The following is a 26181-nucleotide window of genomic DNA, read 5'->3' as shown; positions in this document are numbered from 1 at the left end:
TGAAGATTTGTTAAGACTGAAAATGAAAATAATAGGATTTTCATCTACATTTTTGTATTCTTTCAATATATCTATTATAGATAGATAGATAGATAGATAGATAGATAGATAGATAGATAGATATGCATGCCTATGTGTTAGATATCTTTCTCAATGTGATGACAGGATGCATTGCAAAATCTAATGGAGAAAGGATTTTTTTAGCTCAGTTTCATGTCAGGGATGACAGTGTGGTGGTATGCAAGAATAGCTTCTGTCCACAACAATAGGACTATGAAATGACTTGTTCACACATTGGTCACGGGCCAGGAGTCAGAGACCTTGGACCCAAACCAAATTGGAGTTTACCTGTAACCCAGAAGCCCTGCCCCTACAACCCTATGTCTACCACTTGCACCCCACATCCAGGGGTTTCACAACCTCCCAAAACAGTGCTACCAGTTGGGGAACCATGTGTTCAAACATATGAGCCTCTCGAAGACAATTTCCATCTAAACCATACATGTATTAAAAACGGAACATTTGGCTAGTAGGAGAAAATGTGAACACTTGAGTTTTGTCTCAGTTTTAAAAGGACACAGGGTTATAAACTCATGTGCTTTCTGAGTCCCTGTGGCAGATAAGTGCAGGGAACAAAGAACAAGGGGAGAATGATGCCGAGAATCACACCTGTCTCCAGATGCTCAAAATGAAAAGCAGCTTGAACATCTGCGATCTTTTTGCTATTGTTGTCATTGTTACTGTTGTTGTTCCAAAATTACTTGAGGAGACAGTCAAGGTGAAAGACATGGATCCACACATAGTGGACAAGTAGACCTGTCCCTCAGTGACACTATTAACTGACTATATCATTTGACCGTACTGATGCATCCCCTGTAAGCAGTCAGCTAAGAACAGCAGCAGAGGTAAAGGAGGCAGCTTTCATGAACCTGTAGATTAGAGATACCCAGACTCAAGTTCTGCTCTCGCCTTGTGGGTCATGGCATTAAGTCATTTATTTAACCCTGCTATTCAGTTTCTTCGTATCTGCATGAAATAGCAGTGTATTCTTAGAAAGGGAAACCACATAAAATGAGCACAAGTTAAAGAATAATACAATTGTAACGTTGGGGCCTCTGTCAGGTCAAGGAGAATAAAAACACTTGAGCACAGAGGTAACCTCTAATTACACCTCCTTAGTTCGACCCTGAGAGACATGAACTTGACTCCCAGAAGTAACTCAGCACTTTCTCAATTATCCTACATAGAGAGGTGTGTTTCTGGGAGGATGCCGAAGAGAACCAAATTATGCTAGCTATCTAAATTATATGCAACTCATTTATAAATATTTTTCCCTAAGCCAGAACTTAGGTTTGATGGTCAGATTCATGGAGTTAACCTATAAGCTACTAACTTACTTTAACATTTTATAATATAAAAGCTTCATCTTTCCCTCATTTCCCCTTCTAACAATCACTTATCCATATTCCTTGGCAACAAACCTTGAGGTCATCCTTGACCCTCAGCATCTGTATCCTGTGCCTTTTACACACGACAGTCCTTTTCAGGAGATCCACTCCTTTCTCTGTCTCCCATCATTAAAAATCTAGAGCATACCTCCGTTATCTGTTGTCATTATAATTTATATTTATTATATATAATTATTATATAATTTATATAATTATATAAATTATTATATAATTTATTATTTATAATTGTCATTATAAAGCTGTGTAACTTGTACATCATTTGTATTGTTGTGTGCTTCCCCCAGTAAACTATAGTAGGCTCAACCACTGAGATACAAAGTATAAGGCCCTAGACATCCTTGCATAGAGCCCAGAAGATAGAAGAACCTCAACCAATAGCTTGTTAATAACAAAAAAAAAAATCGCTAAGCAATAAGAAAGAATGAACAAGACATGTGCTTTTACAAATCACTTCGTCCGCAGGCCTGATTTTAACCCCATAATATAGAGGTAGGGAAATGGGAAAGAAAGGAACATGAGTGGAAAGGAGATGATAACCATTCAGACATGCTTTGGCTCCAGAGTAGGGGGGGAAAAGTTTCACGGATAATAAGAGATCCAAAAAGAAACATACGAACTTGCAGAGCTCACAAATACCCGCTTCCGCCATAAATAGAACAAACACTCACTGGCAGGCCCACCAGCCAGTGGCCCAGCTGCCCAGCTCTGTGGATGGAACAGCAGCGTTCATGTCCTGGGAAAGAAGAAATCTGCATGTTTACTCTCAGCTATGCACAGCTCACACAGTCTTTCCAGGGAAGATTCTGGCAGAGATTCCAAGTCATGGTCTGGGGTGTGATCTTCAAATTCACCTTCATTCCCCTCAATGCAGAAATAGCCAAGCTGTTTAAAAGGATACACACACACACACACACACACACACACACACACACACACACACACACACACATATATATATGGATTTATTTTCAATTAAAGGGAAAACATGCTGGCTGAAGGACTTCTCCCCTCCCTACCACCCTCCTCCTCTAGCATTCCCATTTGAACGCTGTCAACTTATCACGAGTTGGCTAATCAAAACAAAGGGAACAGGAGAGATGACTAAAAGTTCCATGCCAAGTACGAAAACCGCCTGGAGGATGTGGTAGCACCAGCCATTCAAAAGGCCCAGCTTCTTTTGGAGAGAAAACACGGAGTTGCTTGCAATAGCTGCTGCAGAGACTAAACATGTCTTATTTTAAGAATTCAAGGCGTTACGGAGTAAGGACTTTACCTAAGCAAGGCGGACTGACAGGCGCAGGACTTCCTAAAGCCAGGCGGTAGCTAAAATTAATTGAAATCAGCCTCTTTATTCCCACAGGAGACAATGTGGAGATGAAAAGGCAGGGAGGGAATTATTTGCTTCTCCTCCGTCTCCCCCCCCCCCATCCCCAGGCCTGGCTGCAGTGTGGTTTAATCTAATTTGCATATGAGACTGGGAGTTCCTGGAAGCTCCTTCCCCTGTGGCTTCTAGACTCCCACCCTTGTTCCGTCACGGACTGCATGCTGCCTTTTTTCATGGGGACTGGACACTGAGCGTAGGAAGGGCAGCCAAACTCATCTAATCGCTTAGAGAAATGGGCAGATAGACTGCCCTAAAACAGTGACATCTCCTCCTTCCAGAACCTTCAGTAGTTACTAAAAAACACACGGAATACTCTACTGACAGTACAGCCAGAAAAGGAAAGACGTGGTGTTGCCCACTGATGTATTCTCTCCTTCAGAAGGCTTCACGCTGCCACACCCAGCTCCTCGTGACTGCTTCCAAGTCGTGACACCAACTATTGAAAGATGACATTTTTGCAACCCTTTCCCTCCAACCCTCGTGGTAAGGTGGCCCTCCCCCAGTACACACACTTCATCATCCATGTCTGCCTTCCTGTCCAGAGAGGGACAAGGTCCGAGGGGAGATAACCTGCGGAGGCAGAGCTGGACCAAATCTAAGAAGCCGAAAGCCTGGGTGTCCAATCAGTGTGGACTGCTGGCTCCCCCCCCCCCGCCCCCACCCTTGGAAGCTGAGTCACAGACCTGGCCAGTTTGTTTAATCACTTGGAAAGTGGTTAGAGTGAACAGGACATGGAGTGATTAGTAATTCAGTCTGGTCTCAGAGCTTCATGTTTTTCACTGGAAGACGCCAACTGAGGCCTTTCCCTTGGAGTCAACAGGAAGCAAGAAGAGCAAGCCAAATTTGACACCCCTTGACGTAACCCAGGATGGACTTCAGCCCTCCTTTCTCCACCCAGTAACAGTGACTTTTGAAACTGGAGCTTTTCTGGCCAAACACCCCTCAAGTACCAAGGGCAGAATAAAGAATTGGGAACTACAGAAGGCCTGTTTGGATAGCTAATTAAACCCTTGCTTGGATGTCAAGTGATAGAAGGAAGAGGAAGAAGGAAGATGTCTCAGTTTGGGACCTGAAGACAGTAAGAACAAAAAGTAATGTATATTCCATAAGCTACTTGACCAACTGGGAGAAGATAGTGACTGAGGCAAACACAAAATCTATGTTGCTGTAAGTACTTTTTCAAAGTACTTACTATACATAGTAAGTACTTTCTATGAAGACAGTAAGACACCTCCATGTGGTCAGACCTTAATCAGATAGACCATTTAGGAAATACTTCCTTTTCCTGATTAACACTTTGTGCTGATAGTTCGTTCGTGATTGGCCATTTGCAACGCTAGTCATGATAGCAGTGAGATTTTCACTCAAGTGCAGGGCTTAATACGAGAGAAAATGTATCTGGTTTTGCACTTGCCTCTAAATTGCCCTTATCATCTGTCTTCTCCAATTCTTCCCACACCTAGACCGCATATTAGTTTCCTAAAATTCACTGTCTTACATAAATTTGGCTGGCATTAGCCCATCCATTCTACAGGAAGAGGGGGGCTAAGAACTAACAATACTCCACTTTAAAAAGAGACTGGGAATACAATTATTTCACAACCACAACCAAAAGAGGTCCCACTTTTGCTACTGAAACCTATACATTTCTCTCATAATCCTAGATGGGATGACCTTTAAACCAAAACGAGTTCTTATTGTGGGATGCTCTCTTTAGTTCAGACTGAAACAAATAGTCTTAGTTACTTTCCTATTGTCATGACAAAACACATGGCCAGAGCAATTAATAAAAGAAAGCATTTAATTTGGGGCTCAAAGTTCCAGAGAATTAGAGTTTATTCATGATCACCATGGTGGAGAGCATGGCAGCAGGCAGGTTGGCGTGTCACTAAGATTTTATACCTTTAACTACAAGTAGAAGGCAGAGAGAGCTAACCGGAAATGGCATGAGCTTTGGAAACTGCAAAGCCCACCCCCTCCCCCTTGACACCTCCTCCAGCAAGACCACATCTCCTAACCCTTCCCAAACAGTTCCACCAACTGAGGACCAAGAATTCAAATATATGAGCCTATGGGGGCCATTCTCATGCAAACCCCCTCAGCCCCTGTATAGAAGCCTTCATTTTTGCTCCTTATTCACTACAAGGCCTCAGTGTTTCTCTTTCATGTCCTATCTTTCCAGGGCCCCATCCCCACTTCACCAGAAGAAAATGTCAAAAGTAACTCCTCCTCCTCTTACTGGGTCAACAAGTACAATGGAAAACACGTGCTCTCCTATGCTGAAGTGTTGGGGTGTCCTGAGAATAAGATATCAACTGTACATGAATTTAGGAAAGGGGTCTCCCCCAAGCCAAAGAAGGTGGGTAGGATCTGGGTGAGTCCATATAGAACCCCTCAGAAGGCCCAGGTCCCACATCTTTGTCTTTTCAAATGGGACAAAGGATTAAGTTGTTTGAAAATGACCTGATTCCTGATGTTTCCCTCTCCTCATAATGTATGACTCAAAAGCGATTATTTACCCAAGCCCTCCAATAAAAGGGGGATAATAAAAATAGTGTTAGTAGTTGAAACAGTAATAAAGGCCAACCATTCTTAGTGTGGAATGAGCAGTTACAATACTCCTAGGATGACAGAACCATTATACTTATTGGGGGAAGAGATCCCTAAAGGAGATGAAAAGACTAGAACACTGTGGAACTGAACATCGTGAGCCCCCTCCCCCACAACCCCATGCCTTATTCCATCTGCACAGGAGTCAGCCAGAGGGGCCAAGGTGGCCCAGATGATAATGTTGAAGGAGGAAAGACCACCTTGCATCAGAGAAAAACAAGACAAGGAAGAGAACATGTGTTGGCCTGCCTTCTTTCTGAGTCCTCCCTCTGACAATACAGGCTTCAGTCACAACTTAACCCTCGCTTTCTCAGATGTGCCATCTGCCATCTTGGAGTTACTGTGTCAAAAGACTTTCTTAGTATCTAAGAAGGTGCTGCTTTGGAAACAAGTGTCCAAAGCAGCCATTCAGTCCCAGTTGCACCTACATTTGGATGGCACAGAAAACTGGCCTCTCCTGGCAAGAATTTCAGCATCATCTTTTTGGTACCCAACAGCCTACCTGGAAGCTGAGACCTTTCTTGGAATCCTGTGGTATCCAGCATGTCTTCCATCAACTGGTTTAGCAATGGTCATGCATCCCTGCCTTCTTATTTAACATATTCTCCAGATCCATTCTACACCTTTTATCAATTTCTTTATCTGTAAATAATAATGCATGCCCAGAACCAATGATGAGAATAACTGAATGAGTTAGCATAACTCATTTTGCTTAGACCTTTTCCATTAAGGACCAGGTAAAAATGTTTTAGGCACAGCAGTGTCTCAGCTGCTTCATCTCCATTAGTGCTGAGCAAAATCAGGTGGAGTGTGACCATGTTTCAATAAAACTTTATTGATAAAAGCAGACAGTGAGCTGGATTTGGCCACCTGCTATAATGTAAAGACCCCTGGCTCAAGCAATGAGTGTTCAGTAGATTGATCATACCCTAGTCAGAACTGACAGGTCAGGTTCACCCTTTGTTTATCTTTCCTAATAGCATCAGTAATTAAACCCTAAGTGCCTTACCTGGTCCATTCATCATACGGAAGGACATTTACCTGGCTTATACATGCATATCATCTAGTGGCAGAGAAATGCAATTGCAAGATCCCCTCCCTTTACTGTCCCTGGTCTTGTTCGAGCACATCCTAAAGAGAAGAAAGCTCCCTCAGGCGGCCCACACGGAACAGCTATGCCTACACAGCAGATGCTGGTAGCAACCACATGGTCTCAGACATTCTTCCAACAAGCCGTTGCAGGGTGCTTAGAAAACACGGTTTGGGGTAGATGACCACAGTGTTCAGTGAGGACGGAAAAGTGAGCCTAATTGTGAAAATACTTTCTGGTCCATGAATTGTATCATGTGTGCCCAATACTATGAATACTAGAGAGAAATACAGTAAACATTTTTTTATCTTGAAGACAAATACCAAGTTATTTGTTAGCATGAAGTAGGGAGGCGTTCCCTTCGAGGTCTTTCTGTCTGTTGTCTTGGCCTGTGCCACTGTTCACCTTCTGTATCTGTGTTCCATTATGGCATGTGTTATCTTTACCATCTCTTCATATTAAGGATAATTATAGCAATGATTGAGCTATAATCATAGCGATGGTTTGCCACTCTCTGTTATGACTCAAACGTGAATACTGAGTTAAGTGAAATCTTCATAATCGTACATTCTAGACCTGGCTCGTAGTCACAAGATATTCTGTCATTCATTGTACTTTTGAGAAAATTTTCTCCACCTTGTCCATGAGCTGGTTTTCTCAACTATACAACTATACTCTTCTTTTCCTACTTTTGTTGATTTTTTGTGGATCTCACAGCCTGCATCCCGATCCACTCATCTCCCTCACCCCTGGCATCCACTCTCTGACCCTGCAACCTCTCCTATTAAAATTTAAAAGAAAAAACAAACAAAAAATGGGCTCTGGACATACATGGTCCCCCGGAGAAGGGGAAAGGGTCAAGATCCCCTAAGCAAATGGGAGCACTGAAGAGGGGGGAGGGAGCTAGGAGAATAGAAGGGGATAAAAGGAAGGATGCAGAGGACATGAGGGAGCAGAAAGGTTGAGTCGGGGGAAGAATAGAAGAAAACAAGAAAGGAGATACCATAATAGAGGGAGACATTTTAGGTTTACAGAGAAATCAGGCACTAGGGAAATGTCTGGAGATCTACAAAGATGTCACCAACTAACAATCTAAGCAACAGAGGAGAGGCTACCTGAAATGCCCTCCCCTGATAATGAGATTGATGACTAAATTATATGCCACCCTATAGCCCTCATCCAGCAGCTGGTGGAAGTAGAAGCAGACACCCACAACTTATCACTGAACTGAACTGGAGAAGGACAAGTGAATGCAAAGTGGTCCAGACCAGGCTGGTGAAACCCACAGAAACAACTGACCTGAACATCTGGGAACTCTTGCTCCCCAGACTGATAGCTGGGATACCAGCATGGGACTGATCCAGACCCCAGGAACATGGGTTTTAGTGAGGAGACCTCGGAAATCTACAGGACCTCCTGTAGTAGTTCAGTACTTATCCCTAGCATAGGTGTGGACTTTGGGAGCCCATTCCACATAGAGGAATACTCCCTGAGCCAAGACACACGGGGGTGAGCCTAGGCCCTATCCCAAAGGATATGATAGACTCTGGTTACATCCTATGGAAGGCCTCCCCACAGGGGATGCAGAAAGGATATGTGATAGGTAGGGTTTTAGTTGGGGGAGGGGGTTGGGGGGGAGGGACAATGGAAGTGGATTGTCATGAAAAACAGTCTTATTTTTAATTCAAATAAAAAAATTAACAAAAAAAAATGGGCTATCACTGGAGCTCCTCTTCGATATCCTGTTGTTGTCCTGTGTCATCGAGATCCTGTGGTTTTGGATCTGTAGGTTCATTCCTTCACATGCTCCAACAGTTCACAGATGAGGTGGATGCTGGGGTGAGCTAACTCATAACCCTGGTTCTGGGCCTGGGTGGTAGCTGGGCTTGTCAGCCTGCCAGCTTTTCCCCATTGCCACCACCTGGGTGAGCTCTCCAGCACTGTGTCAGGCAGCCCACCCAAGATAGCCGTCAGCAAAGAACAGGGCCAGTTCTCCTGCTCTTGGGCCCTCTGGTCCAGGTCACCCGCAGTCACACCACCAGGACCAACCAGCTCCACTGTCTTGCCCAGGCAAGGTACAGGATCTGTGTATAGGGGGCATGAAGTCATCTCTCCTGCTCTCATGCTGTCAGAGCTGGCTCACCTGCATCCCCACAACAGGGTTGGCTGTAGTGTGCTGCAGGGCCAGTTCTTCCAGTCCCAAGATCCCGATCAATGTCAACTATGCTCTCAAGTCACCATTACCACCCCACTCCTTGCCTCCCAGAGCTGCTGGATGGCCTGAGAGCCACGTCTCTGATATTCTCTAAAGGCCTTAATTCCTGGGCACGTGGGCCCACTTCCCCTCTTTCCTACGGCTCTGACTTAGAAGGGTAAAGCTTTTGAGGAAGTTTTCCATCCCATGGTTTGAAACAAAGTCCCCATGTTGTTCCCCGAGCTGTTGACGCTGATGGGAAAGGCTGGACAGAACTGGCCACACTACTCTCTGGATTCGCCTTGTGATTCTTGGCCCCTTGCCCTTCCCGGAAGTTTATTCTGCTTTGTCAGGTTTTCCACAGCAGTCAGATAACACACCCATTCCTCCTTACACCTACCGAGGGACTCACCCAGCCAAGTTTTCAGATACTCTTGGGATCATGTATGAAGAGAAGGCTGGGCACTGAAACAACAGACGCAGCTCTTGCAAGACCAGAATGCTGTCCCAGGCTGTGACAGGAAGTAGCTGGACATCAATTTCGGCAATGAAACAAGGAAGCTGACCTCAATGAACACTGCCGTCCATCTCAATCAACATAATCTGTCAATCTAGATCTAAAATTGTTTTCAGAAGAGGCCATCTGGGTTTCGGTTGTAGTCATGCATCACTTAGCAAGAATATGTTCTGAGAAATGAATCATGGGGAGACTTTGGAGGTTTGTCGTTTATGTTTCTTTGTTTGTTGTTGAGAGAAAAGCTCATGTGTTCCAGGCTAGCCTCAAACTCGATTTATAACCGAGGATGAATTTAAACTTCTTATCTTCCTGTCTCCACCTTCCTGTGCTGAGATTTTAGGTGTATGCCACCAGGCTCAGTTTATGTATGGTGTGAGCTGAATCCAGGGCCCCATGCATGTTAGCCAAGCATTCCACAGTCTGAGCTATGGTTTCATCCAGAACGTTTTATTTTGTGGCCACATCACAGAGTGTACTTCACAGACTTAGCTTGCTAGCCCGTCAGTAGATAGATGGTATAACAGATGGAGACTATCACCACACTGATGGCAGCACGGCCTATTCACACCACTTTCAGGAAATGATGTTAAAATGATTTACCAAGCTCCCAGCTTCTATTAGATGAAGGCAGAAACTTTAAGTTTACACTTTTGTTATTGAAGCTGGGAGCAAACTCACCTCTCTTCCGTTTCTTTTTTCTTTCTTTCTTTCTTTTTTGACATCAATATTTCTTCTAGGGACATCACTGGAGGTTTTGCAGAGGTGAAGCCTGCCTGGATTTCTGATGGTATTCTCTTCCTCTCCATGACACCCCCCTCCCTGGGGATAGGGGCCTGCACACCAGGGGTGCCTGAGTCTAGAGCTTCAGTGCTATCCGAATAAGAAGGGCCTGGAATCCTTCTGGATGCTTTGCAGGTTTCCTCCCATTTCAGAATTTCTGTTTCCAAGTCCTACAAGAAAGAGATATTTTTGCATTTTTATTTGTGGCATATATCCTGCTTATGCCAGCAGATGCGTCAAAGACACCACAACTAAAATAGGATTTTTATAGGAAAACAGAATGTAGGGCCTGAATTAATTGCTGACATCATATGTACTCCCTCAGACTAGCTATTCCGAAACAACTCTGTCCCCTTCTCACATACTTTACCCCCTACCCCTTCCTTATTATTAAGGACATGTGTATAGAAACAGGATCTTGCCTTAGCGGACTTTTTCCATGCCAGCTACTCATTGCCCCACTGATGTTACAATTCTCCTGTCCACATCCCAGTCAGTCATTGTACAAATGAGAATGTCCTCCAAGAACAGATTGTGACTTTAGGTGGAGAAAGAGCAGCCATCAAAAGCAGATGGACTCTCAATGAGCCAAGATTGGGACCTTGCCACAAATGTCCTCAAGAAGACACAGGAAAGAAATACAAATGAAGAAAAATCAAAATAATAGATGAACGCAGAGGTGAGATTGTATTCCAGAAAATCGGGAGCCAGGTCTAAGAGACGTCACATAATTTGTAGGCTATATATGACCTTGTGTCAAAATCGGTAGAGCCTCAGACAAAAATTTAAATTTCCCTACTTATCTCAGCCCTAAGACCTATGCTCCAAATAACTGTTTTACTATTTGTTGCTGTTAAATATAATTCTATACTCTTTCTCTTTTTAAACTATGTTCTATCTTTTGCTATTACAGCTATATCATTTCCCATTTTCCATTTCCTCTCCCTCACCCCCTCTTACATATACCCTCCATCTCACTGTTTCTCTCTCAAATTCATGACTTCTTTTTCCTCCATTTCTTACATTAAACTCAGCACTTAAATGCCTCCCATCTGCAGTAAGGTATTTTGTGTCTCCAACGCCTTCCTCCAGTCTTAGCCTCTTCACCATGCTTACAAAGTGGAGAAAGAATGATGAATGTACCCAGCTGGGTCAGGTCAGAGAGTGTGAGCAGACTGAGCCTGTTCCTGCTTTGGTTCTGTTTTGATTTGATTTGTTTTTTATTTATTTATTTTTGAAAGCTTAATTTTAGTTAATTTGGAAGATAGAGTCAAAATGAACTATAGAATGGGCCTGTGGGTAAAGGAGACTGGAGAAGCCTATCAGAGAACTTTCTGGAACTGTGTTATGATTGGTTTTACTGCTCCCTAAAACACATCAGACACTGCGTCCAAAATCACATTCTCCTAATAACCTGTACAGTGAGCTTTTGAGTATAGACTTGAAAAGAACAAATGTAAAGGGAATCACAAATAAATACCAACGAAACATAATGAAAACTTTATGTCTCAACTGGGAGACCTACGTCTTATTGACATTTTCTATATTTGTCAGTGGTGGTGTTTTTCATTTTAGTGGGCATGTGTGAGCGTGCATGCGTGTGTGCGTGCATGCATGCATGTGTGAGTGTGTGTGTGTGTGTGTGTGTGTGTATGATAACATACATGTGGAAGTCAGAAGACAACTTGTAAGAGTCAGTTCTCTTGTTAGGCACACAGTCCTGATTCCTGTGGAATCAGGAACCGAACTCAGGTCATCAAGCTTGGTGGGCCATTGAGCCACCTCATGGGCCCAGTCTGCTGTATATTTTAATCGAATACCTAATGTAGTAACCCTTTGCTAGGGAGCTTAGAAACTAAGTTTGAGTATCTTTGATTTCTACACAAGGAAGGTAAAGTTAAGATTGTCCAAACTCCAATCTAGTTAGTACCTACGATCTCAGGTCAAGCCAATTCAATGACTTCCTTGCTTAGTTCCTCCTCCAAGGCTTCTCCATCACTCCCCCAAAAGGGCTGCCCTACCCGTTCCAGACCCAGTGTCATGGCAACCCCAAGGCCCTTGCAACTTCTCAGTTTTGAAACCCAGCCATTGAACAAGAATGGATTAGAGACACTGGTCCAAGCTAGAGCTCCAAGTTTCTGCACCCCAATAAGCCTCTCGGTTGACGCAACAATCCAAATCAGACTAATATCAAACCGAATTAGAAAAAGCCCGTGTTTAATGGATACAACCAATGCTCCTGGATGGCCTTCCAGCCCCACCCACCTCCACCAGAGGAGACAGGGAAAGAGATACAGGAAAACCACGGGTCTGTTTTCTGGATGACAGCTTAAATACCCTGTGGGAGAGGTCTTTAGCATCTCTGGGGGAGGGGTCATCATTGGGTGGGCTTTCTGAGATGCAGCAGTTGGAGAGAGATGGGGGAGGGGGCTTGGGGGTGAAGCTTCCACCAGAACTCTTTGGATCTATGGATGCCAGGGGCTGCGCTGGAGCTTTGGTCACAACACGAGGCCATGGGCTCAGCAGGCCGCACAGTTAGTTCTCCCCTCTGAAAACTGCACCCATGGTTCCGAGTCCCTAAAAGTACCCGTGGAGGACCACTCCTTTTCCGTCCCTCCTCTGTCAGCCTGTCTGGCCAGGCACAATTACTTTTCAGAACAAATCTGAGACATTTCCTCCCCATCTCTACCACCTTCACAGTTCATAGAGCTTCTGTTTCTGGCTCAAATAACACGTCCCCTCTTAGCCAGTGGGGTATTCCGAAGCGAAGTGCTTCGTCGTCCTGTGCTTTGTCTTCACTGTCCCTGATCATACAATGGTAAATGGCAGGCACAGAATAAATGAGTAAATTGAAAGATGGAAGCTTCACATATCCGCTCAGAGATCCAAGAGTGAAAGAATGATATGTAAATCCCACACCCAAAAAATTACCAACTTGCAATCTGTGTTAAACACCTATAATTTTTAATATGCCTCTTAAAGCATGAGACAAATTAAAAATCTCCTTGCTCTCCTATTTGGGAAACAGCATCCTTCCCAGCCTAATGAGAGATGCAATTAGAAATTAAGTGTAGAGAAGAAGTTGAATAAGCCTTTATTGAATTAAATTCATGGATCTGAACTGAATTAAACGGCAAGGCAGCTTCAAATTCTGCTGCCGGAGATCATCTAGCTGCATGGGTGGAGAGTGGGCCCCGAGGAGAGAGAGAAAGGGCTGTCTGTGGCCCCAGCTCTGAGCTAGAACCTCTCAACCCTAGCTACACATTACGGTCATCTGGGGAACTCTAAAAAATGTTGGATGCATGCTTCCCATCCTTCGGATATTTAATTTAATAGGACTGAAGTAGGGCCCTGGCATCCATGGTTTTTAATGCTCCCTGGGTGTTTTTAATGTGCAACCAGCCATGAGACAGCTCATTGGGAAAACAAGGTTACTCCCTTGTAGCTACAGCTCTGGGGCTGGGGAGCAACAACTAGAATCCTGGTCTTTGGTAGTGGGTCAGTTGCATCTCCTTTCATAGGCTATGGGCCAAGATTTGGTTTGGTGTCTTTCTGCAATCCGCATAGTGGGAAAGTTTGCCTACAGAGAGATGCTTACATGAATAAGCAAAACGGACACACCACATCCTACAAAAACGGGCCAGGAGAGAGCTCAACATTCTGACTGGAGTTTTGTTCCCACCAAACAGCTCTCTGCTCCTTCGTTATGGCCCATTGGCACCAGGTAAAGAACTCCAAAGGAAACACTTGAGGACATTGTGAATACACCCTAGCTGTGCCTTCAGTGAGCTGCGTGGGGGTGAGGGGCTGCCTGGGGCTTCCTCTTCTTCAAGTTTCCTCAGCATTTTATTTGCTGGTTTGGAAACAAAGGATGGGGATGCTTTTCTACAGTGGCACAAGCTTCCCTCCTTACACATGCCTGAGCAACAGCAGCTCATCTTGGTGTCTACCCTGAGCCACCAGAATGGTCCCCAGGAGGGAGCTCCTTCCCCTGAAGATGCTGCTCCTTTGCAAGAAACTGAAAACCCACTTGGCATCTGCCACACTTGAGTGTTGTTTATCTGCCATGTTTCCAAAAGGCTCTCGCAGATTTCATGTTTGTGTTTTCCCCTTTGTTTTTTTTCCTGGCTCCATGTTCTCCTATGTAAATGAAGGAAGCTCTTCCAGCGAGCCGGAAGGAACTGTGCATTCAAGAGCCATGCAGGTTTCATACACATTGGCTCTCGAACAAAGCTACTTTGCATACAGCAGCATTCTCTGCAGCACAAAGGAAATCCAGAACAACTTAAGGACCTTGAAAATCAATTCCTGTAAAGGAAGAAGCAATAAAAGGAAGCTATTGCACGCACAACTGAGAAAATAAATATTGTGGTCATATTGCTGAACATTATTACGTTGTATTTAGTTCAATCTTTTGTTATTTGTTTATTAAATATGTAACATTTTCTCTATGAAGTCTTTTCTAATATTAGCCCTAGATACTAGACAATGTTGTCTACATTCATGATTATGTTTATTTTTGCTTGTTACCTTTCACTTTGCTAGAAACCGATACTGTCTCCCACCCTCCTATCTCTCTGATATAGACAGACAGACAGACAGACAGACAGACAGACAGACAGACACAAATGTGCATGGATAAAAGACAGGAAAGTAACAATTGAGACTCCCCTTTGGTGCTGTCTTCTATAAAGCCAGGACTAGAAAGAAATAAGTGAGCAAACGAAGAATACCCATTCACAGATGAAAGGAAAATTGAGAATATTAAAATGTTTTTATTTAAAATTTTGAAATTTGATTCATCATGAAAAGTTTACATTACTTTTGAAACTTTAGAATAGTCCATTAAAATATTAATCTTGATTACTGAGGGGATTTAGTACTCCTTAAACTTTATGTCTAATAATACCATGTTTGAGGTTTTTTGTTGGTGGTGCTATTATCAATTAAGCTTATTGTTTGATAACTTTATTGATGTATATATTATTTTCTGATTGTTCTCTCCCCATAACCCCCCCTTGTCATTCTTTTTGTCCATCAACCCCTATGCCTTCCACCCTATTCAAAGTCCCAATCTTCTTTGCAAATAAACAACCAGTGACATAGATGAGCATGGCCAAGTTCAGGTGTAGACCAAACAGAACTCTCTCTCTACGTTGGAGTGTTAAGAACTCTGTAATCTAAGTTTTCCTGCTTATTGCTGTAGAGACATCTCAAATAAGATGAATGTGGTCAGCTTCTCAGGGGTGTTCGAATGTCTTGAAGTTTGTGACTAGAAGAACAGTAACATGACTTAGGGGGTTCCCCCTAACAAAATCAGCACTCCAATCCATAATACTTACACACCTGACCTTCAATTCAACTCAAGGAGGAAACCTTTTCATCTCTTTTGTCAGTTCAACAATGTACCTGGGGCCACTAATACACCAACACTCCGTTCCTGTAGAGTTCACAACCTAGTAAAAATTCTAAATGGGCTAAAGACCCCAAAACTATACATGATCCCATGACATAGGTGCTATAGAATTAGAGCACCCTTAAGAAAAGCCACATCACCTCGGGCAGTCTGTGGGGCCATTGGCAGGAAAACCAGGATTTATCCCTAGTGATTGAACTGGATTATTAGATTCCATTCTCTTTGGAGGGTTACCTTGCTCAGCCTAGATATAGGGGGGAGGGCCTTGATCCTGCCTCAAAGTGATGTGCCAGACTTCTTGACTCCCCATGGGAAGCTTTATACTCTCTGAGGGGTGGATTGGGTGGGGTAGAAGGAAGGTGGGGGGAGCAGGAGGAGGGGAGGGAGTGGGAACTGGTATTGGTATGTAAAATGAGAAAAGACTGTTTTAAAATAAACTTCAAAAAATTTAAAATAAAAAGAAAGTTAATCTTAGGTAGTGTTGGTTATATGGATAATATCAATTTTAATAATAGGACAGCCAAATGAGAAATAAAAGGAAAATGTAAAAAGAAGGAGAAGAAGGAGGAGGAGGGTGTGGAGAAGGCGGAGGAAGAAAAAGAACCACATCACAGGGCAACATCTCCTGGTCTTAAGCCAGCCCTCTCCGAGGGGGTTGCCCCAGAAAGAAATGGGACATGGGGGACCCTCTACTCAAGTACACATTGGGACTGGAAGATTCTCAAAGTTATGTGTGTGGCTCGCACCTCCTGCAAAGCACAACTTGAAAACACGCCTGAGAGCATGTGCTCTGTGCATGTATCGCCTGCTGTGCCCACCCCCGTCAGCAGGACATACGCTTCCAGCTGTTTTCACAGAAGTAATTACGGCTCGTATTCAGCCATCTACACCCTCCAGTCTGGTTCCATCGGTGACCAAGGATACACATTTGTTCAGCAGCTGGACAAAGGCAAGGGTGCCAAGCCTTGTAATACAACAATTTACCTCCCTTCAAAGCTAACACACATTGGAAATTGGATCCTCACCCTTCCAGCTGTCAGCTGATACCACCCCCCCCCCTCATTACATTCTAATGAAGACTTTGTCAGGAGTTTATATGGGATTGGTGGTTGGAGTGACAGGTTGAAAGAAGAAAGGATGGTTGAGGGAACAACCACACCTGTGTGCATGATATTACGTTGCCAGGTCTCTCGGAGAAGAAACTGAGTTTGTTGAACATGAACTAGTTTAAACCTCAAGTAGACTAAAACAGGTAAATCTAGAACTGTCTTCCGTAAGTTTTCTTCACAAAGCAATATTTAACAGAGCATCTATATCAGTCCTCCCAAAGCTCAGGAGACATGGAAGAAGATGGAGCACAGAGAGCATAGGAGGTAAAGGGTGGGGCACTGTTCGATGCTGTCTCCTGGCTATGACGTAACCACCGCACTCATGAGGTCACAGCAGTGGAAGTTACCTGCACAAGACCTGCATGGGACTGGACCTGTCAACAACCCATCATGGATCTGAAAGAGACTCATGAGGTCCTAACCATTGCTAAAGAGATACTGGCAGTTAACGGTTGCTAGGGAAGAAAGAATCCTTTTCTTCAGTGTTTGTGGCCAGTGGTGAGTTGTCTATGCCCAGAAAATAATTCCTCTTATAGGTCACCCTAATTAAATGAGGGGGGAGAGAGAGGGGGGAGGGGAAGGAGGAAGAAAAGGAAGGGAGGGAGGGAAAGAGGAGGGAGGGAGAGAAACACATACATAGCTATGCATACACAAATAAATAAAATTTTTTAAAGCAACAATTTTTCTTGAAGTCTACCAATGCTAGAATAGACAGTACAGTCAGCGGACATTTCAGGTGGGTGACTGCCATTGGCGAAATGTTCCCAATGCCTCTCCTTCCTTCACCCGCTTTCCTTGATGGCTGAGTTTGGGAAGAACATATTGACCTGCATCATCTCTGTGAGCAAGCTGTGATATGGTTGTGCTTCTGAGGGAAGGCCAGGACCCTAGGCCAGCTAAAAGGCTGCCTGTCTATTGCCATTTCTAGGGTTCCCATTAGAAAACATTGACAGCGGCCTGACTTGACTCCTGGCTTTGTCAGTCATGAAAGCAGTATGGCCAGTTTCATTTCCTTGTAGCTTGGTGTTGTGCCTCAAAAAGTGCTAGCATCGATCCCCGTTCACAAATAAGAAACATTTTCAAATTCCTCATGAGTCATACATACAGGTAATCATATCAGAATTGAAGGTCAGGTGGTTTGAGTCCAGGCACCACTGAACTCATTTTGATAACGGGTTCTTGACCCATCTTCAAAGGGAAGAACAAAGTAGTAAATACATAAGAGTATTAGAAAGCAAAATTATCAATCATGCATTTGTAGGTACAGGGGTGCCAAGGATTTCAGAGCCAGCAGAGCTTCTCAAAGCCTTTGCAGGATCCCAGAATCCTTAACGCCATTAGCAAAAAGCCCTGTTTCAGCCATTAATGCAGAAGAAGAAAACATACAAGCTCTGCTGGACAGATTGACTAAGAAAATGTGGTGCTTCTATCAGAAGTTTGCAGTTTTAAGATTCCCTTGTGTTTTAGTGGCACCAACACACAAAGGGAATTAAGCCATTTTGATCTTCAATAATGAGAAACATGGCTGACGTTCAGACCTGAAAGTATTTAACACAAGTTAATCCTTGAAACAAATCTGGAATGAAATGAGGGAGAGAAGGGAGGAAAAAAAAACTCATGATGGTAGACATCAGCTAATGGGTTGCATTTCTTTCTTCTCAATTAGAAATGGCAGAGGGGTTTTAATTATTTTTTCCCTAGCAAGCACATCAAAACATATCTACACAAAAACACAGCAAATATGTTATAAATGCATTTAAGCCAAAGAGCTCGTCAACACTGTTTGCAATTATGAAATCATTTGGGAATATGGTATTTGCTTTTCTTTCTTTCTTTTTTTTTTTCTTTTTGTTTTTGGAGGAATTGTTTCTCTCTTAGATGCAGACCACATCACAGTCCATCAGACATAAATCTTTTATTGTATCTTCACGAGCAAAAATGTGAATTGTGCAACAAAAGTACCACTGATAAAATGTAATGAGTGCCCCCCCCCATCATGGAGATGATGTCTTTGTTTAGGAAAGATACCAGGGAGTGTCTCAGCTTCATAAATGCTACCTAAAGAGTTCCAAGGAGAACTCTTGGCGTATTTTCCAAATGTCTTCTTGTCACTCTGTGGGCAGTAGAATGCTCTGTGGAAATAGGATTGACAACAGGAGCACTCTAAAGAGCACAGCACCAGGAGTGACTGGCCTATGCATTAACTCTCACCATTCAACACTGTAAATCTGAGTCTTTGTGACTCAGTTTCTTTAAGAGCGGAAGTATGTCTCACAGATCTTTGCCAAGCCCAACTGCCAGCAAAGAAATTTCACCCAGCAACTGATAGAAACAGATGCAGAGACTCGGAGCCAACCATTAGGTGGACCTCAAAGAATCCTGGAGGAGGGGGTTGTAGGAGCCAGAGGAGTCAAGGACACGACAAGAAAACTCTCAGAATCAACTAGCCTGGGCTCATAGGGGCTCACAGAGACTAAACCGACAACCAGAGAGCCTGCATGGGACTGGCCTAGGCCCTCTGTAAATATGTTACAATTGTGAAGCTTGGTCTTCTTGTGAAACTCCTAAGAGAGGGGGCAGGGGCTGTCTCTGACTCTGTTACCTGCTTTTGGGACCCTTTCCTCCTAATGGGTGGCCTTATCCAGCCTCAACAGGAAAGGGGGTGGCTAGTCTTACTGCAACTTGATATGCCATGGCTAGCCATATACATGGGAGGCCTGCACATTTCTGAAGAGAAACAAGAGAAGTGAATGAATGGGGGTGGAGAAGAGGGGTAGATGAGGGCTGGGAGGAGAGGAGGGAAGGAAGGGAAACCGTGATGGGGTGGGAAAAACTAATTAATTTTTTTAAAAAAGGGTAAGAGCATGTATGGTTTTAGAAGTCTGTTGTTCAAACATGTGACTATCAACATAGTGATATCTGTTCAAAATTTCATTCAACAATAAAAATAGCATGTACTAATTTGTAAGTGTGTGTGTGTGTGTGTGTGTGTGTGTGTGTGTGTGTGTGTGTGTGTGTGTGTGTTTGGGCATGTTTGAGCACCCGTGGCACAGCACGTGTGTGAGATTAGAGGACAATGTGTGAGTGAGAGTCAGTTTTTCCTTTCCTCCCTGTAGGTCCCAGAGATGGAACTCTGGTCATCCAGCCTGACAGCACAGACCTTTACCAGTCAGGTCATTGTGCAGGCCCCAGATATATTAATTTCAAATAAAAACTGAAGGTTAAAACAGGAGTGACATACACAGACCAGAAGCACACCATGGCTATCTTGAATGAGAACCTGAAAGGTTTTCAAGGGAATAAGAAAATAATGACACCAAGGAAAATATATTAAGCATCTGTATGCCAACTTAGGTACGGTAACTAGGCAGGACTCTCATTTCCTGTTGTTAACCCTGTACCTATGGAGTTCCAACAATAGGAACTCCTGCAGCTGTAGTCTCTGATGAATTTCACTGTTGAAACATGACATTCTCCCTCGTTCTGACACTAGGATAGACAAACTGCTTCTACCCCTGTGGGTCATGAGCACAGGTGACTAGAACGTCCTAGCTTAGGGACTGCAAGCTCAGATCCACTTGGGAATTCACAGCACAGACTGAGTTCCAACTCGTATCCACACTTTGTAGTACCCAAAGGTACTAGAGGTTCTATGGTGGTTTGAATGAAAATGGCCCACACGGGCCCATAGGGAATGACACTATTAGGTGTGACCTTGTTGGAGTGAGTGTGGCCTTGTTGGAGGAAGTGTGTCCCTGTAGGAGGGGAGGGGGACTTTGAGGTTTCTTTTTTGTTTTGTTTAGGGTTTCTCTGTGTAGCTTTGGAGCCTATCCTAGCACTGGCTCTGTAGACCAGGCTGGCATCAAACTCACAGAGATCTGCCTGCCTCTGCCTCCCGAGTGCTGGGATTAAAGGCGTGCGCCACCGATGCCCAGCTGAGGTTTCAGTAGTTTAAGCCAAGTACAGTGGCTCACTCTCTCTTCCTGCAGCCTGCCAACCAGACTATATAACTCTCAGCTCCTTCTCCAGCACCATGTCTGATTGAATTCCTCCATGCTTCCCACCATGATGATAACAGACAAAAACGTCTGAACTGTAAGCCATTCCCCAATTGAACATTTTCCTTTATAAGAGAGTCTCTTCACAGCAATAAAACACTAAAACAGGTTTTAGTCCTTACTTTAATGAGAAACCTGAAGCTGAGCAAGGGCAAACAATATTCCATTTTAGGAATATATTAACCTGGGTCACTAAGGGGCCAAAGCTTGTGCGTGCGTATGGGAAGGACAGACCTAGAACCTCCCAAGATGACACTGCAAAAAAAGCTCTATAGAAAGAATGAGTTCTCTAACAACTGGAGCTATGCCAAAGGGAGCTACTCCAAGATGAGTGAAAGTTTCTGTGTGCACAGTGAATATTTGCTCGGAGTGGCCATTCCGGGAAGGAAAAAACCTGGACAAGATGACTTCAGCAATCTTCCAACCTAAAATATTATAGTTTATTGGCAAGCATCTGGGCACCATATTAAGTTAATCCCCTCCCCTTTTTTTGTGTCTAGTCTTGGCAAAAGTAAACTGTAAAGTAAAAGTAAACTGTTCTTCTTTCTAGCATTTCTACTGACTGTATGGTTTCCTTGTAGAAGCAGGAAAGAAGCTGAGAAAAGAGATTTCTGCTCAGAATTTCTGAATATAGCTTGTGGTGGAGTAGGGTAGCAGGAATATGCAAAGTGTAACATAAGTAGTTAAAAGTAGTTTAATATCATCGCTTTGGTTCTGCCGAGCTTCATGACTTTGAAAAAGTTGTTTAGACCTTCTAAAATGTGTTTCTTTGTCTGAAGCAACCCACTTCACACAGTTATTGTTACAATAAAATAATGAATGTAAAGCACTTAACACATTGCACAAACTAAGTTGGCAATAAGTGGCGGCCATGGACTGTCATAGAGGTCTCTGTCATAGAGGAACAACGCGTTCATTTTAGCTTCTGTGTTACATGGGTACTTGACCAGAGATGGTTACTGAATAGTTTTGGATGGTGAGGGTTGGGAAGTTACTGAAAAATAAACTAATGTAATAAAAGGAAACATTTTAAACTCGTTTTTTTACACAACACAGAACCAGGGCTTTGGATTCTGACAGATATGATTTTTTTCTTCTCTGTCCAATATCTGTTAATATCTCAAGTAAGCACATTAAACCCAACTAGACATCCATAACCTAGCCTGCAAAGTAGGAACACATCAGTTGGGATCCTTTTAGCTGCAAGTAACAGAATGTCGGGATACAGTTTGCTTTAACAACTTAGGCTTCTTTGGGTGAATCTTTGTTCATCATCTGGAAAATGGTCCACAACAGCACAAGTCTGACCAAATCAAGTTTTATTAATAAGAAAAAAGGCAGCAGGGAGTAAGAAAATGGTAGCAACTGGCCCAAATATCTGCCAAAGTGTTGAAAAGTTTGGATAATATTATATACCATTTAGCACCTGATAAGTATCCCAGGTGTATTTATTTGTTCCTTTAATAGCCATATCATCTCAAGTTAACTACCCCCCAAAAAAAGAAATATTCATTTCCAAAGATACATTAGAAGTTTCTATTTCTTTCTTTTATTTTGGGGAGTGGGGGAGTTTCGAGTCTGTGTAATAGTTCTGGATGTTCTAGAACTCACTTTGTAGACCAGGCAGAGAAATTTCTCTTTCAATCATAAAGAAAACTACTGTTCAATATACATATTAAATACCTTTCCTTAAAATCGTAAAATCATATTCTTGAATAATTTTTGAGTCTCTAATTCATTTAAACTGTAATTCAATTGATGGAAATTAAATTCAACATTTGTATCAATTTTTGGCAAACCTCTGCTGCATTCTATACAGCCATATGAACATACCGCAGAAGTCCTCATCATCATTCCTTGGGGGTCTAGGGAGACGTCTATTAATAGAAACTGTGTTTGGGAATGTTATTGAATTGCCATATATAATGCAGAAGTCTATTGAACAAAAATGGCAGGTGAAAATTGATTTCTAACAAGAGATACCAATGTCAGTTTGTCCAAAATCAGAGTTTTGAAGGCAGCCTTGGTCAAATATTTATTCAGTAGTGACTTTTCCATACACTACAAAAGTGATTTTGTGCCTTCTCCTTTTCTTTCTTTCTTTCGTTTTTGGAGAGGATCTAGTTACAATGTCCAGACTGCTCTTGCACTCAAGACCCTTCTGCTTCATCCTCCTTGTCAGGCTGATCTACTCCTGAAACATTTTATTCTACACCTTCCTAGACACTGCTTGACCAAAGCATTGCACAGGGATCATTGTTCTAGAGCTGTGAAGGGATCTTTATTGACTGTGGGTGGTGTCTACATTTTGTGTGCCTATTATATGTCAGGCACCATAAGAGAAACTTCAGCAACAGTTTCTTGTGGAATCTGTCTATGAGCCTATGAGTAAGAAGGATGAACCTCAGAGAAGTTGATTGCCTAAGGACAATCAGAGGGGAGAATCTCCATTTGAATCTCCATTTCCAAAGCCCATAGGATCCCAGTACATTACAAAGGTCCCTGAAGCTAAAGCATTTTTAACCCTAGCCAAAAACGTCATTCACACATTTCCTTACCTACTTTTCCTTCTCTACTTTCTCCCGTCCTTGTTTTGTTCCTTTCTTCCTTCCTTTTCGAAACACAGCTACTATCCAATAACACAACTCTCTCTAATCACCATTAATTAGAAGTAAAAACAAGCCAACCAATTATTTCCATTTCCATCTTCTACACAAATGCAGGCATGCATCTCTGTGATGAGAGGCTTAAGTGAATGTGTGATTATTCTATAAATAAGCATCTCAATCTGCTATTAGTGTTGAGGAAAGCTTGGTTGCCTACTGATGGGTTTTTACACTGATTATCAAATCTCTCACTTTAAAAGTGAAAAGTAGATACATAGGCCAATTAGAAGATAAAAAATGTAATATTTTGTTTCCACTCATGCTGCATTTGAAATCAGAGTTTAATGCTACACCTAGATCTCATTTAGGACCAGATTACTCACTCCTAGTGGCTTTGGGTATGTGATGCTTAACTTGCCATAGATGCCTCCATCACCTCAACATCTCCTCATCTGAGGGGCCAATACACCCTCCATTCCCTCACCAACCTCAACAAGCCATCAAGTGCATTGTCTCAAATACAAGTCATTCTGGGGGCTCCTCATGCTGACACCTTCCCCTGTGTCTCAAATGTACTCAACCTGAAGCTGTGTCCTTATTGTCAGTTCTTTTACTGTTCTTCTAACATCCATGTGACTTTTCTGGGGTTTTTGTTTGTTTGTTTTAGGGGTTTGTTTTTGTTTTTGCTTGCTTGCTTTAGGTTTGTTTCTTTTGGGGTTTTGGTTTGGTTTTGGTTTGGGGAGGTTGTTTGGTTTGATTTTGAGGCAGGGTCTCTTTACAAATCTCTGGCTATCTACTCACTATGTAGAACAGGCTGGCCTTGAACTCATGGAGATCTGCCTACCTCTGCCTCCCAAGTGCTGGCATTAAAAACCTATGCTACCACATCCAGCCAGTGTGTAAATTTTCTTAAAGGATACTCTTGCAACAATCACATATACTCAAGTCCTTGCCTGGAGTTCTTTTAGGGAATCTGGTTAACTCAGAAGTGTTGCTATAATAAGACATCTGAGGCAGGGTCTGGTGGTCATGCCTTTAATCCCAGCACTTGGAAGAGAAAGGCTGGAAGATCTCTGTGAGCTTGAGGCCACACTGATCTACATAGTGAGTTCTAGGCCAGCCAAGACTACATAATGAGACCCAAATTCTCTCTCTCTCTCTCTCTCTCTCTCTCTCTCTCTCTCTCTCTCTCTCTCTCTGTGTGTGTGTCTCTCTCTCTCTCTCTCTCTCCTCTCTCTCTCTCTCTCTCTCTCTCTCTCTCTCGTTAACTTTACCACCTCCACCCCAACCACAGGGACACTGGAACACCATCAATAATATACTAATTTCTGTGAGAAAAGGAGAGAGGTCCAAATGGTTCTTTCTTTTTAAGTGTTTTATTCTAAACATTGTTTCAAAGGGCAGAATGCCACAACTTAGATAGCAGGGCCTACTTCAGTATGGGCATACAGAGTGCATTGCATAGAATTCAATTTCATTTGCTCTCAGACTTCCCTCGTGGTTCCTCTGGACTCAACCAACCTGTGCAGGTGCAACGATGTTGGTACCCATGGTAGGACCATGACACAAACCTGGTACACCAGCTATCTTGTTGGAGCGCATTCCTTATGGTGGGATGCCATGCTCAGTGGCAGTAGGACCATGATATTATCCTGGTACATGAGCTAGCTTGTTGGAGTCTATTCCCTATGGTGGGATGCTTTGCTCAGCCTCAGTGCATGGGAGAGAGGCCTGGCCCTGCTCCAACTTATTATGCCAAACCCGTGAGGAGGAGTGGACTGGGGGTGAGGGGAGATGGGGGATGGGAGGAAGGGTGGGTGGGATAACTGTGGTTACAATGTAAAATGAAACTTAAAAGAATAAATAAATTATAAAAAAGAACATGTCCAGTGGATGGAGAGTGTTGGTAATAAGAGTTTGTGGTGCTTGTTGCATACTCTCTAAAGTGGAAAGAGTCTTGATTCATGGACATAGTACTCTAATTACGAAAAACTTATACTTGACAATAAAGAACAAATAGCTTACAAGAGTGTGAGCTTTGAAACTCACAACAGCAGCAACGAATAGGCACTTGAAATGCAAATCTTCTGCTCCTATTCCTACCCTTGAAAATGAGAAGCTTTGAAACCAGGGTTTTCCACGTAGCCTTTTATAAGTTCTTAAGGGAGTTGCAGTGCATACGGAAGCTGGAGATACATAGACGGTCCATGAGTCTACCTCACCACTTCGAAGCAACTCTGGAATGCTGGGTTTTATGTGATGCTGTCCAACACCAGAGAAGGGCAATATGGCTGTGTGCCAGGCTTTTTTGTGCACAACTGGCCTCCTGCTGCACCATAATTTCATGAAACTTTTGTTAGTGAGAGATAAATTCCAAGGACTCCTTGACAACCCTAAATGGGTGGACAAACTTTCTTCTCGACCTACTAACTTTCTTAATAACATCTGTCTTCATTGAGCCTCAAAGCCATAAAAATATCCCTAGATCATCAGATATAGAGAAAAAGATCTGCAGACCATGTACACAAACAGCTTTGATAAAACGTCAACCTAGAAAAGCTACAACTAACTGCAATCCCTTGACCTCTTTCCAAATTCACTCATCGCTGAAACTACATTTAAAGTGGATAGAATGACTGTCTTAAAATAGAATTAGAAGCATATATAGTGTTTATAGTAGAAAACGTGTGTGTGTGTGTGTGTGTGTGTGTGTGTGTGTGTGTGTGTGTGTGTGTGTTTGTGTGTTTCCAGTCACTAAAACCACTAGTATACCTGATCTAGCATATTAGGAAAGAATATTGTTATTCAGGGATAGCAGTGATAACAATATTCTTTCCTAATATACTAGATAAGGATCGTCACAGGTAATAGACGAATTATTAATTCTGCATAGCATCCTGGTATGTGTTTTCTAAGGAGAGGAGTGATGAAGGACCTGAAGAAAGCAC

Source organism: Cricetulus griseus, chromosome 10 (genome assembly GCF_003668045.3).
Source record: "Cricetulus griseus strain 17A/GY chromosome 10, alternate assembly CriGri-PICRH-1.0, whole genome shotgun sequence".
NCBI classification, from domain to species: Eukaryota; Metazoa; Chordata; class Mammalia; order Rodentia; family Cricetidae; genus Cricetulus; species Cricetulus griseus.
Note: the sequence above shows the minus strand (reverse complement) of the source record.